Source organism: Drosophila guanche, unplaced genomic scaffold, assembly GCF_900245975.1.
Source record: "Drosophila guanche unplaced genomic scaffold, DGUA_6, whole genome shotgun sequence".
Taxonomy (NCBI): domain Eukaryota; kingdom Metazoa; phylum Arthropoda; class Insecta; order Diptera; family Drosophilidae; genus Drosophila; species Drosophila guanche.
In genome coordinates this window covers 1,436,854-1,448,965 of record NW_022995756.1, presented here as the reverse complement: position 1 = coordinate 1,448,965, position 12,112 = coordinate 1,436,854, and the positions used below count along the sequence as shown (strand labels likewise).

At 37.9% G+C, this 12,112-nt stretch overlaps 2 protein-coding genes across 7 annotated transcripts in view; one reads left to right on the top strand and one right to left on the bottom strand.

The window, feature by feature from the left end:
• Positions 1 to 12,112, top strand: part of LOC117590124 (5'-AMP-activated protein kinase subunit gamma-1) — a 63,169-nt gene that overhangs the window by 32,817 nt on the left and 18,240 nt on the right. The window contains exon 1 of one of the 6 annotated variants that reach the window (XM_034282491.1): positions 3,176 to 3,305. The exons of 4 other annotated variants lie outside the window; for them this stretch is intronic. The gene's annotated coding sequence lies outside the window, so the exon portion shown is untranslated. Of the gene's footprint in view, positions 1 to 3,175; positions 3,306 to 12,112 lie in introns of those variants that run through there. One more of the 6 variants, XM_034282492.1, reaches the window with a different exon arrangement.
• LOC117590127 (sensory neuron membrane protein 1) overlaps positions 1 to 12,112 on the bottom strand; it is a 38,557-nt gene that overhangs the window by 21,709 nt on the left and 4,736 nt on the right. The window lies entirely within an intron of this gene.

Here is a 12,112-nt window from a genome sequence, read left to right as displayed (position 1 = left end):
TTTTAGTTTTAACCTTTTAAGATACATACATAAGTCATGAAAATCATCCAATCTTGTGAAGAACTGAATGATGATTCGAGTAAATTTACATTTTTAAAGCTGAGAGCTGCGTTCCCTCCACCTTCTGATTCTTATAATTTCACTTGACATTAAACACTTGTCACCTATTTATATGGCCTAATGAAAATGCAATTTTCTCTTGTTTTGAAATGTTACATGGCACCAGCAATAACAAACGGTGTAAATAGCTTAAATAACAAATTTAATACTACCAAGACGAGACGTGTCGTCAACAAACAAATAAAAGCTCTTGTTCCCAGAGAACAGCAAATTAACAACAACGAGAAGGGACGTGTGAGACGCTTCTTACGTGTCACAACTTTTATACCCGGCACTCAGTAGTACATCTGCACCTTAGCCGTGTTTTGTCAAATTTTACATGTTTTCTTCATCTGCCATCTGTCATCTACATCTACAAACACTACTCACACCAACACGCTCCTTTAGCTCGCAGCCCTTCCATAGACCCACACACTGCAGACTCGCGGCAGAGGCAGAGGCAGCACACAGCAGAAGCAGAGTGTGAATGAGGGAATGTGAAAAAACAAACAAATATAAGCTGCGGGACGGTGTGGGTTTAGCCACTGTAGATTTGGGAGGTTTAAGCCCTTTAGCGGGGGCGGAAAGAGGCGTGGCTCATTTTTGAAATACACTTGTAACAGTGTGAGCATACATCAGTTCGGAGCCAAAATTTGGTGGCTCTAGCTTTTATAGTCTCTGAGTTCCAGGCGCTCAACAAGACCTACGGACGGACAGACGGACGGACGGACATGGCTCAATCGACTCGGCTATTGATACTGATCAAGAATATGTATACTTTATGGGGTCGGAAACGTTTCCTTCTGTGTGTTACATACTTTGTGCACAAATACAATATTTACTCTTCGAGTACCGGGTATAAAAATGCCACAAAAATCAAGGTTTATAATTTGAGTTCTTTTTAATTATGAACTGCATTTCTCCGACAACACGTCATCGCTCATCATGAAATTTAGAAGACTCAGAGTGAAACAGAAAGAGAGAGAGAGAGAGAGAATATGAAGAGTCAAAGACAGTCCAACTGCAAACAAAAAAGTGTGAGAGAGCACATTTTGTTTTGAATTTTTGATTGGTTGAAAGTTGAAAACGCGTAAAAAGTCGGAAAAAAGTATTTATTTTCGATATAGAATTTCAAAGTACATGGCGGGAAATAGGAAGAATCTTAAATATTAAGATCTTCAAGACAATACGTACTTGATTTAAAGAAATGCAGTTGAGAGGGAAAACAATAATTAAATTTAACAATAATTTTAAAATTGAATATTATTTATTTGTTTTATTATTTATTTATACTTATTTATTATTTATTTATTGTAAAGCATACTAATTCTATAATAAATACTGGCAACGTGCAACAACAAGAGGGAGGCAAAGCTAAATGCGGCCAAATTGTGTTTGGAAAAGTTGGGCATCTTGCAGCCCAGTTAGGATGGAGATATTTACCCTCTCTCTGACCTTGAAAGTCTTACCAGTTGTTCGCTTCCATACACGTGCATTTGTACATCCATTCATACATATGTATGTGTTTATGAATGTACAGGCTGCACTTTGTTGCTGTTGCGTTTATGTTAAGCTATTCAATGTCAGGCTAAAGCCAGAGTGAGAACAGCATCCGCCTCTCTCTCTTTTGTTTTCGTTTTTCGATTTACCCCTTTTACGGCTGCAGGCTGTCTCGTATCAAGTGTCTCACTCAGAAGGCCCATGACGTAATATAATTTTGAGGCACAGCGAGCACATGCTGGAAAAGAGGAGAGGCGAGAGGCTATCTGTTTGAGAGAAAGCAAGTAACAACTCGAGATTTTTTTTGCAACCCACAAACAAAACTCAAACATTGATCGGCATTGATTTCGAAGGCAGCCCAAAACATTGACAATAAAAGTGTGTAGTTCGTTGCTGTGGTGGTGGTCTGCTATCGCCTAAGTGTAGGTAGGCATAGGCTTGCGAGAGCAAGTCTCTCAACATGCAGAAAGCAACAAAACTAGGGAGGATGTCAAATGAAGTCTATGGATGCGAAACATTTGATACCCTTTGAGATCCTTTTTACAAATTATATGGTCATACGATTTTAATCAAATGTTTGCGATTAATGAAGAAACATACAAAATATAGGATTTGGGTGATCATGATAAAACGAACCGATTGCACAAAGCATTTTCTTTTAATCATAATACTCTGTCTGCAATAGGTTTTGTCATAACTAGAGCAGGCGGCTGCGCTGCTGTTAGGTTGACGAGATATGGTGAATTATGCCGTATTGGAGCGACAGAGACAGCTAATCACATGCTAAGGGCAACATCATTTGGTGCGTTGTTTTTTTTGCTGCTGCGGCTGTGGCGGCTTCTGGTCTTTTAGGCCTACGTGCGCGTCCGCACACAAAAAAGAATCCACGGAAAGAGCATTAGAACGAAGGCGAACGATGGGGGGAACAACAAAATAATAAACAACAGAAAATGTAAAAGTTAATGCGTTGTAAGTGGAGGAAAGCCAACGAAAGAGAGCGGATACACACAAATTCTATGTTGGGTAATCGAGAGACCTCCTCTCTTGGTGGTCAAGGTGTATTGCAAGGTATGGCAGTCCGTTTATCTGTGAAATCTTAAAGCCTAGATACTTACAAAATTATAATTTACACAGGAAAACGAGGAACAGAGAGTAGAAAATTAATAATTCGGGAATTCCTTACCTTATAGAAATATCTGCACCCTGTGGCTTAGATCAGGTTTTTCGGTCAGCTGGTGGTAAAGTGCCACGCCTCTAATCAACTTCTGCTTATCGCTCTCTCCCTCTCTTGTTTCTGTTGCTTTAGCTACCTTTACGTTTGCCTATCCACCGTTTGCTTTGCTCGCTTGTTTTTCTGTTGTGCTCACCTTTTTCCGTCCAGAGACAGAGAGAGAAAAAGAGAGCCGAGCACACACACACACGCAGCCAAACCTCTTGCCGGTTTTGCACACAGATACAGAATCTTCGTATATACACACACGACGTATACGTATACGTATACGTATACGACGTATACAAATATATAAACTGTGCCGTCCCACATGGGGCTGTGTTCCGTGGAGCTTTAGTTAATTTTCAGCTCCCGTTAGATACGGATGCGCCTCAACGTTACGTCTGCCTACGACTTACGTGTCGTCGACCAACTCCACGTGATTGTGGAGATTTATACTCAGATAACAGTGCGATATTTCTCACTTATTTCGACGGTCAGTCGGCAACTGCGCGAATATAAAATATAATCCATAACTATCTAAATAACAATTATAATATTCGAGAAGAAAAGATAATTGGTTAAAAACGAGGAAAACTGGATTTCAGCTCACCACAGCACCACAACAATGTTTTCATAAATATGCATGAACCTTCTCAATTTATGGCCGAAACCGAACAATAAAATCACAGTGAATTTAATACCGCTATCGGAGTTTGGAGTAGAGTCCGCCGTCCGAGTGAGTCGGTGACTGTGCCTAAAAAGTGTGTGAGAAAAACAAAACAATTCCAGAATTCCTATAAGTTGAACGATGAAACGACAGAAAATATAAAATGCATATACCATCAAAATTATCCATAAACAGCTGTAAGAAATTTGCATATAACGGCAAAAAATATAATACCGAATATAAACAAGTAATAAACACCGAAAATAGCCTCCTCGCTAATTAGCCAAATAGCCCGAAAAAAATATAAAACCGAAAAATAATTAGTCAACAAATAAAAGAGTGAAACATTTAAATAAAGTTTACATATTTAACAACTTATCGATCGAGAGCTTAGTAATTGGAAAATAAAAGTATTCAGAGAAGAGAGAAAATAAAACGCCGTCCAGGGTCTGAATTTAGCAATTAAATATGTACAAACATATGTATGTATGTACGTTTGATTACCCTGAGTGTTCCAGTTTCAAAGAACCCAAAAGCAGTTGTGAGAGTTTGTTCAAAATATTATGACTCAGGGTCTGTTAAGATCTATGCACCGCTTAAACAAAATGTTTGCCAGGTGGAATTCCATTATTTACATTAAAAGTACGGAATGAAGGGTACCTTGAGTGAGACCACATGTTTGTTATATTTCTTTCAAGAACAATAAAAAAAATCTCAATGAAAACTTGTTTAAAAGCAACAAACTCCACGAGATTCTCCACGGAAGTTTGGAGAAACAAATGGAACAAATGGAAGATTCACTTACTATGGTTAATTTCACAAGTCTAGAGAGTTCTGGAACTTAAGGGATATTTTCTGTAACTTTGAGAGTGAGAGTATTTCTGGCAGACCGCGTACATTTTTTGTTTGTTTGGTTGGTCTCTTTGGTTTTTGTTGTTTCTTTAACCGTAGACTTTTTCAAGAAATTTTTCCAAATGTGCCGGCAAAATTACCTACAACATATTTCACATAACATATTTATGCTTATACATATGTATATATGTAAGTAAGTATAATATATCGGATAGTTTTTCATTTAATTTAATTTTGGCTTTTCCTTGTTGAAGCTTTCATATTTTGTTATTTTCGTTTCATTTCTTCCTTTTGAATTTTATTTAAATGAGCAAAAAGTAGAGGGAATGATGAGATTTGATTTATGACTGTGAGGCGCCAATCGGCTGCTGTTCATGTTATGTGATGATGATGATGAGGAGGTGCTGTGACGCAAGCAAGTAGAAGAACCACATTCTATCCGTTTCGCTGGTAAAGATATTCCGAGAAGAACAACCATGGAAAGCTATGATTGTGTGATTGAGGTTTGTTTTGCACAATAATCCATAATTAAATTTTGGATAAAGTCAAATGATCTCGAAACGAGCTCTTCAGGTGTTTCTTCGGATGGTCGTTGAATATTCTTCCCGTTATTTGCTCTTCCCTTTTGAGTTGTCTTTGTATTATGTATTTGTGTCTATTAATAACACAAAAATTGTTCTTATGGATAATTTTGAATTTAAATAAGCTTTTATTGTGAATCTGATTAGGGATCTCCAAGTACAACCGGACTTTCCTTGATAATTGTTGGATTAGTAGCGCGCCCCCTTGTGTGAATGATAACCTTCCCAATAGCAAAATAAATTCCCACATAACAGAGACAGCAATTGAAATTAACTTGGAATAGGTCAGTGTCTCAGCGGGAAGCTTCCTTTATAAAGAATAGACAGCAACAACAAAAGGTGAATTGCAAAATTTTCGGCAGAGAGTAAACAGATAAATAGAAACCAACGAAGGCAAGGAAGAAAAAGTCAAAATAAATCCATAAATTCGGTGCGTACTCGTTCCTATTGTACTTATATTCCAGCTATCTAATTCAAATTTAATTGACCAAAGCAAATGATTTTCAATTACTCAGAAGCCCACAGGATTTCAGTACCCCGTACTTGATGAAGCGTGTAATGTGCAAAAGGGAAGACTTTTCCATCTACATATGTACATATGTATGTCATATGCTCTCTCTAGTCGAACATCTCCCAAAAAATCAATGAGTATCTCATAGTCGCCATGGTCTGCTCTACTTCCATGCTTGTTTACAGTCCAAACCAAACCTGAAATGACATAAAACTTTTGTTTTTGCAGGCACGAAGAAGAGATGAAAATAACGAAAAGTGTTTAATTTCACTGAGAGTAGGAAAGAGAGGCAGCGATGCCCAGAGAATGACAACAGAAAACGCCGCTCCGCCGAAGAAAAAATTGCGCAGCAGAAATGTTCTTCGTTTCTCTTTTTTTTGCTTTTGGATTTTTTGGACAACAACATCCACTTGATAGGTGTGTGAAAGGTACATTTCTCACTCTCTGACAGGCCAACAGATTGGGAGCGAGAGGGAGCCCCAATTATTTTGCTTTGATTTCGAGTGCAAAAGCAAAAGCCTCAAAACAGAACTTCTTTACCTTGGTAGGTGGGCTCTGTACGGTCTTGTGTCGTATAACAGTGTAAGTGCTAGGTTCCCCATGAGGCTAAAAGTCGGGTGGGTGTCCTAATGGAGGTGGAGATAAGATGCTTTGTCACAGCTTTCACAGATTTACAAGCAGAGTTATTGATGTACATACATATGCTTAAGGTAAATACATACATATGTATTGTTTTTATATACATAATACATATGTAGTACATACTATGTCGATTGCAATGCCTTGAGGAAAAAAAAGAGATGTCATGAATTTGATGAACAATTAAATCCCTTCATTCCTTAAATTAAAATATCTACTCATACAAATATATGAAGTACTTCTTAAAATATTTCCACATTAATTGTGTGAGGGTAATTCATGAAAATGCCATTACTAGAAACAAACACAAATGTTTAAAATTTGTAGATCTGCTGCTGCAACAAAGATATAGTATAGATATAGAAATACATTCATACATATGTATGTACATATATATGTATGTAAGTTTGTAGATATAGAAAACAAAACCTGTTGTAATAAGCTAATCTGTTTGCCAAATTAAATTTTGGTATTATCATAAATCCTCACATCAGAATTGCCCCGGGCGATTTATTTTAGGGCGCCGATTTGGACTAGAATCTATAAAATTCTTAATAAAGTGGCTCTCAGCTTAAATTTACTAAGAAATTATTCAAACTTAAAAGTGGCATAACTTTTGAAACGCCTTACTCACTGCTGAAAATCAAATGTATCGGTATACATATAAAAAAATACTCAAACTTCAACAAAAACCACTTCATTAATTAAAAACATTTTTTTAAAACAGTTTTTAAAATTAAACCCAAAACTGCCTAATTTGTTTTGTGTCCTTTTTATACCCGGTACTAGAAGAGTAAATAGGGTATATTGTATTTGTGCGAATAACGGTTGTATGTAACACACAGAAGGAAACTTTGGCGACCCCATAAGGTATATTCTTGATCAGCATCAATAGCCCAATCGATTGAGCCATGTCTGTCTGTCCGTCTGTCCGTCCGTCTGTCCGTCTTGTTTGTCGGCTAGTTCTCAGAGACTATAAGAGATAGAGCCACCAAATTTTGGCCCCAGACTGTTTGCCAAAAGCTTGCAAAAATTGTACTAAAATGTTGAATAATCATTTTGAAACAGATACGCTCATGGGTGAGCAGCATGCTTCACTCTCACTAGGTCCAAACCTAAGCACAATGGCATAAAGTTTTCCGGATAATCCCCGCATTCAGCTCTAATACGTTTCAAATTAATTTTAAATAGCAAACAATGCCAGCAAACTTTTGCCAGAGAGATAAGAGCTACGCAGTTCGTGCCTCAAATAGTTTTAGTAGGTAAATGCGTGTCTAGCCATCGATTAATTCATTATCCGCGCGGAGAGTGGAAAGTGTGCAGAGAGGCCCATTAGTCCTGCCAACAACGGCAACTGTCAATGTTGTAGTTAAGGGCTTAGATGTGGCATTAGGCGTCGATTTAACACGACCCTAGCTGGAGGAGGCGACCCTGCCCAGCCTTAGGACCCTGCTCACACTGAAACCAGTGTATTAAAAAATTGAGCCCCGCACCCCCCAAAAAGGGCGAAAACCTCCCAAACCTATAGTTTTGAAGATAAAAGAAAACTAAAAACGCAATTCCGTAGGGAATGGCCATATCTATCAGATCCGATAGGGATCCGATTGGATCATTCTTATAGCCACAATGAAGAAATTAATTTCCAGTGGCTAAACCCACCCCGTCCCGCAGCTTATATTTGTTGTTTGCCCATTCTCTCATTCATACTCTGTACACGTGTCTGCCTCTGCCTCTGCCGCGTCTCTGCCTTGACTCTGCAGTGTGTGGCTCTAATGGAGAGTGGAGGAACATGTTGGCGTGAGTAGTGTTGTTGATGTAGATGACAGATGAAGAAAAAATTTAAAATTTGACAAATAGCCGCTAAGATGCAGATGTAGTACTGAGTGCCGGGTATAAAAGTTGTGACGCGTAAGAAGCGTCTCACACGTCCTTTCTCGTTTATGTTTGTTAATGTTCTGGCCGAATATTAACCAACAATTCTCAATGTATTTGAAAGTCAGACTATTGAGTCGACGGAATCATTAAGCTTAGGCCCGATTTATGGTTAGGGCCTTTATACGTCTAAAATCAAAAACTTTCTTTTATGCAGAGATTTTAGAATAATTGAATGATTTTTCTTTATAGGAGGCACTTAAAACGTATGAGCTTTAATTTAAAGTGAATAGTAAAATTAAACAAACAAAAAAATTGGTTTTGGAAAATACGCTGTAAGATGAAATAAATATGAAATGAATAAATATAGTGTTTTTTTGAAGCTGAGGAATTTGTCGGTCGGTATACATACATTTAATTTATACTTTATACTTTTTAATTTGAACAATTCTTTGATTTATTTAAGCCGAGTGCTTGGAGGGCAAGACCCCTGCGTTGTCGATTCGCTCGTTTGTAAACCCCCGGCTCTCTGCTCTCTGACCACTATTTGTATCAGCCAAAGTTTGATTACCGGTGATCCAACTTTTAATCGTAGATCGTGTGGGGACATGGTTGTAAAACCTAGTGAGTTCAATAAAAAAAAGCGTTTTTGTGTGGAATTGTTGATGAAAATTTAATTATATCGGTATCAGATATTGTTAATTTGGAAGTTCAATAAATTTTTCCAACAAAAACCAAAGATAAATTTGCCTTTTCAATATACTAGAAAAGAAAAAAACGTTCGGCCATGCAATGCATTCAAATGTTCGCAGCGCACGCTCTTCACTCATCAATCATGCAGAGAGTTTTCCATTTTCAAACACAATTATTTTGCGCTCTAAACTTGAATTTCCCGAACTGTAGATTAGAGATCTGTACTTCGAGATGTTTGCTGCGGCTGCTTTTGTTTTTTGTTTGTGTGTTATATTGAAAGGGGTCGGGCGTCTGTGAATTGGGTCAAGAGTAGGAACTTACTTTAAACGGCAATTAAATTTCTGCTTTGCTTCGATTTGTGTTGTTATATTTTTTTTTTTCAATTATAATCTCAACTTGGAACAACATAAATATTTCATAGTACTGCCTCCACCTGCCTCGGCTCTGCCTCTGATGATTGCTATTTTGTTGTTCAGTTCAGTTGTTGCTCTGGCAACACTCTGTTGCTGTGTTGTCTTAATTACAACAAGTAACAATTGTTGTTTGCTCCCTCGTGTGTTGATGCATAAACCGTACATATAGTGAGTGCACTTAGCATACAGGGTGCTCTTCCATAAAAAGAAAGCCGATAATATTTTTGGGAGAATGATAGGGAGGGATTTTAGGGGACTAGACGAGAGTTTGACTATCTTTTAACAAAATAATACTTTTCTGGTTTCCATAAATATTATAATTAATTCAGAAATATATACATATTTTATGAATTCAGCACTGCATTTCGTACTTCGGAATAATTTCTGATAAAACAAGATTTAACGATTCTTGGTAATACGGATACATTTCACTTGGTTAATTGCTTGCACGCCATTCGACTAAATGGCGAATCTCCCTAGGTGGTCGCGTTTTGTATCGTTCACGGTCCTCTGTCTTGTTCGCAGTCCCCCAGTCTCTCCCTATTCGTGCACAATACGACCTTTCTTGTCGCACGCCATTGGCAGAGTACCGGCTCATAAAAACTACGCTCTGGCTGACCCCCACAAAAGCTATTGTCCTTGAACTGCTTCTGCTTCTGCGTCTGCTTTTTTCCTACTTAATCCTGTATCGGAGCGGCACTAAGCAAACAACATATGTTGTTATCGGACAATGTATCTGTAGGAGATGTGGGAATATTGTGCAAAAGGGGAATGGGGACTTAATGGGAAGATCGAGCCATATACAATGCTGACTGGCGTTGGCGAAAAAAAGCCGCTACTCTCCTCAGAATCATAGACTAAAGATCCACACACAGCTCCCGTCCGTTCCGCTGGACTTTCTATTGTAAACCTTTAATATTTATTGGTATAGAAATATTCTATACCATTTGAATGGATACTATGATCTGGATATTGATATGGATATATGAACCATAAAACGTGACAATTTCTTGGTTTCTGTTCCCCTTCTTCTGTCTGGTGTGAGTTTTGCTAATTTTAAATATACATTTTCAGTGCACTTTATAGGTTTTAGCACGCAGCTAAATCGAGCTTATATTGTATGTACATATGTATGTATGTATATGTATGTAAATACAATATCCGAATGTGTGTGTGTGTGGATGAATTAACAAACAAATGGAGTGCTCGCATGAGAGTTGCTAAAAGTCAAACGCACCCACTTTAAAAGCCACGATAATTGGCATGAACGATTGATTATGGAGTATTAAAAATCGATGAGATATTGCCCACTGTGATTTTTTCTTCCCCTTCTCTCTGACTGTTTGTTTTAGTATAAATACATCCCAAGAATGCCATGAATCTCATGCAGAATAACATTAGACATATGTACATACAATATCTTGCGCTCCTCCAGGTTATAGAGGGTTGTTGGATCAATTACAAATAAAATAGTTTTCGACTCGATTGCCATCGACAGATGTCAACAATATATAGTCGAGACTTTCGTCGCACTTGCATGAGTAAATACTTCACCCGGTGGCCTTCTGTGACCCCGCGCCAGGTCCGCCGCCCGTCACTCCTAGAGTGTATCTCATGCAAACAAAATGTGGAATACGGTGTATTATTACAAAGAAACAAACAAATATTTCTAGAATCTAGATACAGGGAAAGCTCCATTAATGGGATTTTCTCCCTTGATTAACCGTAGATATAAACTCTTAAAAACTGTAAAAATCATTTATTCCAGAATGCAATCAAAAGTCTTGACTTTTTATTGATATCAAAAAAAAGAATAACAATGTTGCTGTTTGCTCATGATTTGCATTGCCACTTGCCAGATACATATATATGTGCACACACACAAGTATATAGTATATGGTACATACATAGACGAGGGTACTTTCCATTTGGTAAACAAAGTAATTTGTAGTAAGATATCTCTCTCTCTCTGTAGACCCCCGTTCCAGCAATTTTTAATGTTGGCGGGTGGAGTCTATGTCCACTCGTATGTTAATTACTAAATTTGCTAATTGTTTAGTTTTATGTTTTTCGCACACGCGGAAGTTGTGAATGCAATATAAAAGCTGCCTACCACCGACCGAGGGGCATTGCCGAATGACATGCGACATGTGTCACTGTTGATTATGGAATTTAAGGGCTTCGTTGTTACGAAATTGCCAGAAAGTGGAAGTCGTAATCTAACAGGATGTCGATACCCAATCGATTTACAAAAAATGCTTCATGGAGCTGGAGTACATTTTTCAGACTTTTTGCAATCGTGTTACCTTCTTTAAAAGCACTCTCTCCCTCTTTAAAACGAAAAGTGGGCTAAGACAATAATTGCTCTGTATAATCCATGAATAATCTCTGAAAATTCAATATTTTCTGTAGAACATAGAACAGATCTATGGGAAAGATGCCCCCATTTCCTTTCATTTCATTGTTCTACTTCCTTTTCTTTATTCCTAATCTAATTCTTTCGTTGATAAATCGGTACCTAAAATGAGAAGGGACGTGTGAGACGCTTCGTACGCGTCACAACTTTTATACCCGGTACACAGTCAGTATATTATACCCGGTACTCGAAGAGTAAATATGGTATATTGTATTTGTGTGAATAACGGTTGTATGTAACGCACAGAAGGAAGCATTTCCGACCCCATAAAGTATGTATATTCTTGGTCAGTATCAGTAGCCGAGTCGATAGATCCATGTCTGTCTGTCCGTCTATCCGTCTTGTTTGTCGGCTAATTCTCAGAGACTATAAGAGCTAGAGCCACCAAATTTTGGCTCCGGACTGCTGTATGCTCACACTGAAACCAGTGTATTTCAAAAGTTAGCCCCGCCCCCGCAAAAAGGCGAAAACCTCCCAAATCTACAATTTTGAAGATAAAAGAAAACTAAAAACGCCATTCCTTAGGGAATGGCCATATCTATCAGATCACCAAATTGGGTGAAATTATTATAGCCAGAATGAAGAAATTAATTTGCAGTGGCTAAACCCACCCTGTCCCGCAGCTTTTGTTGTTCTTTTTACATTCTCTCATTCAC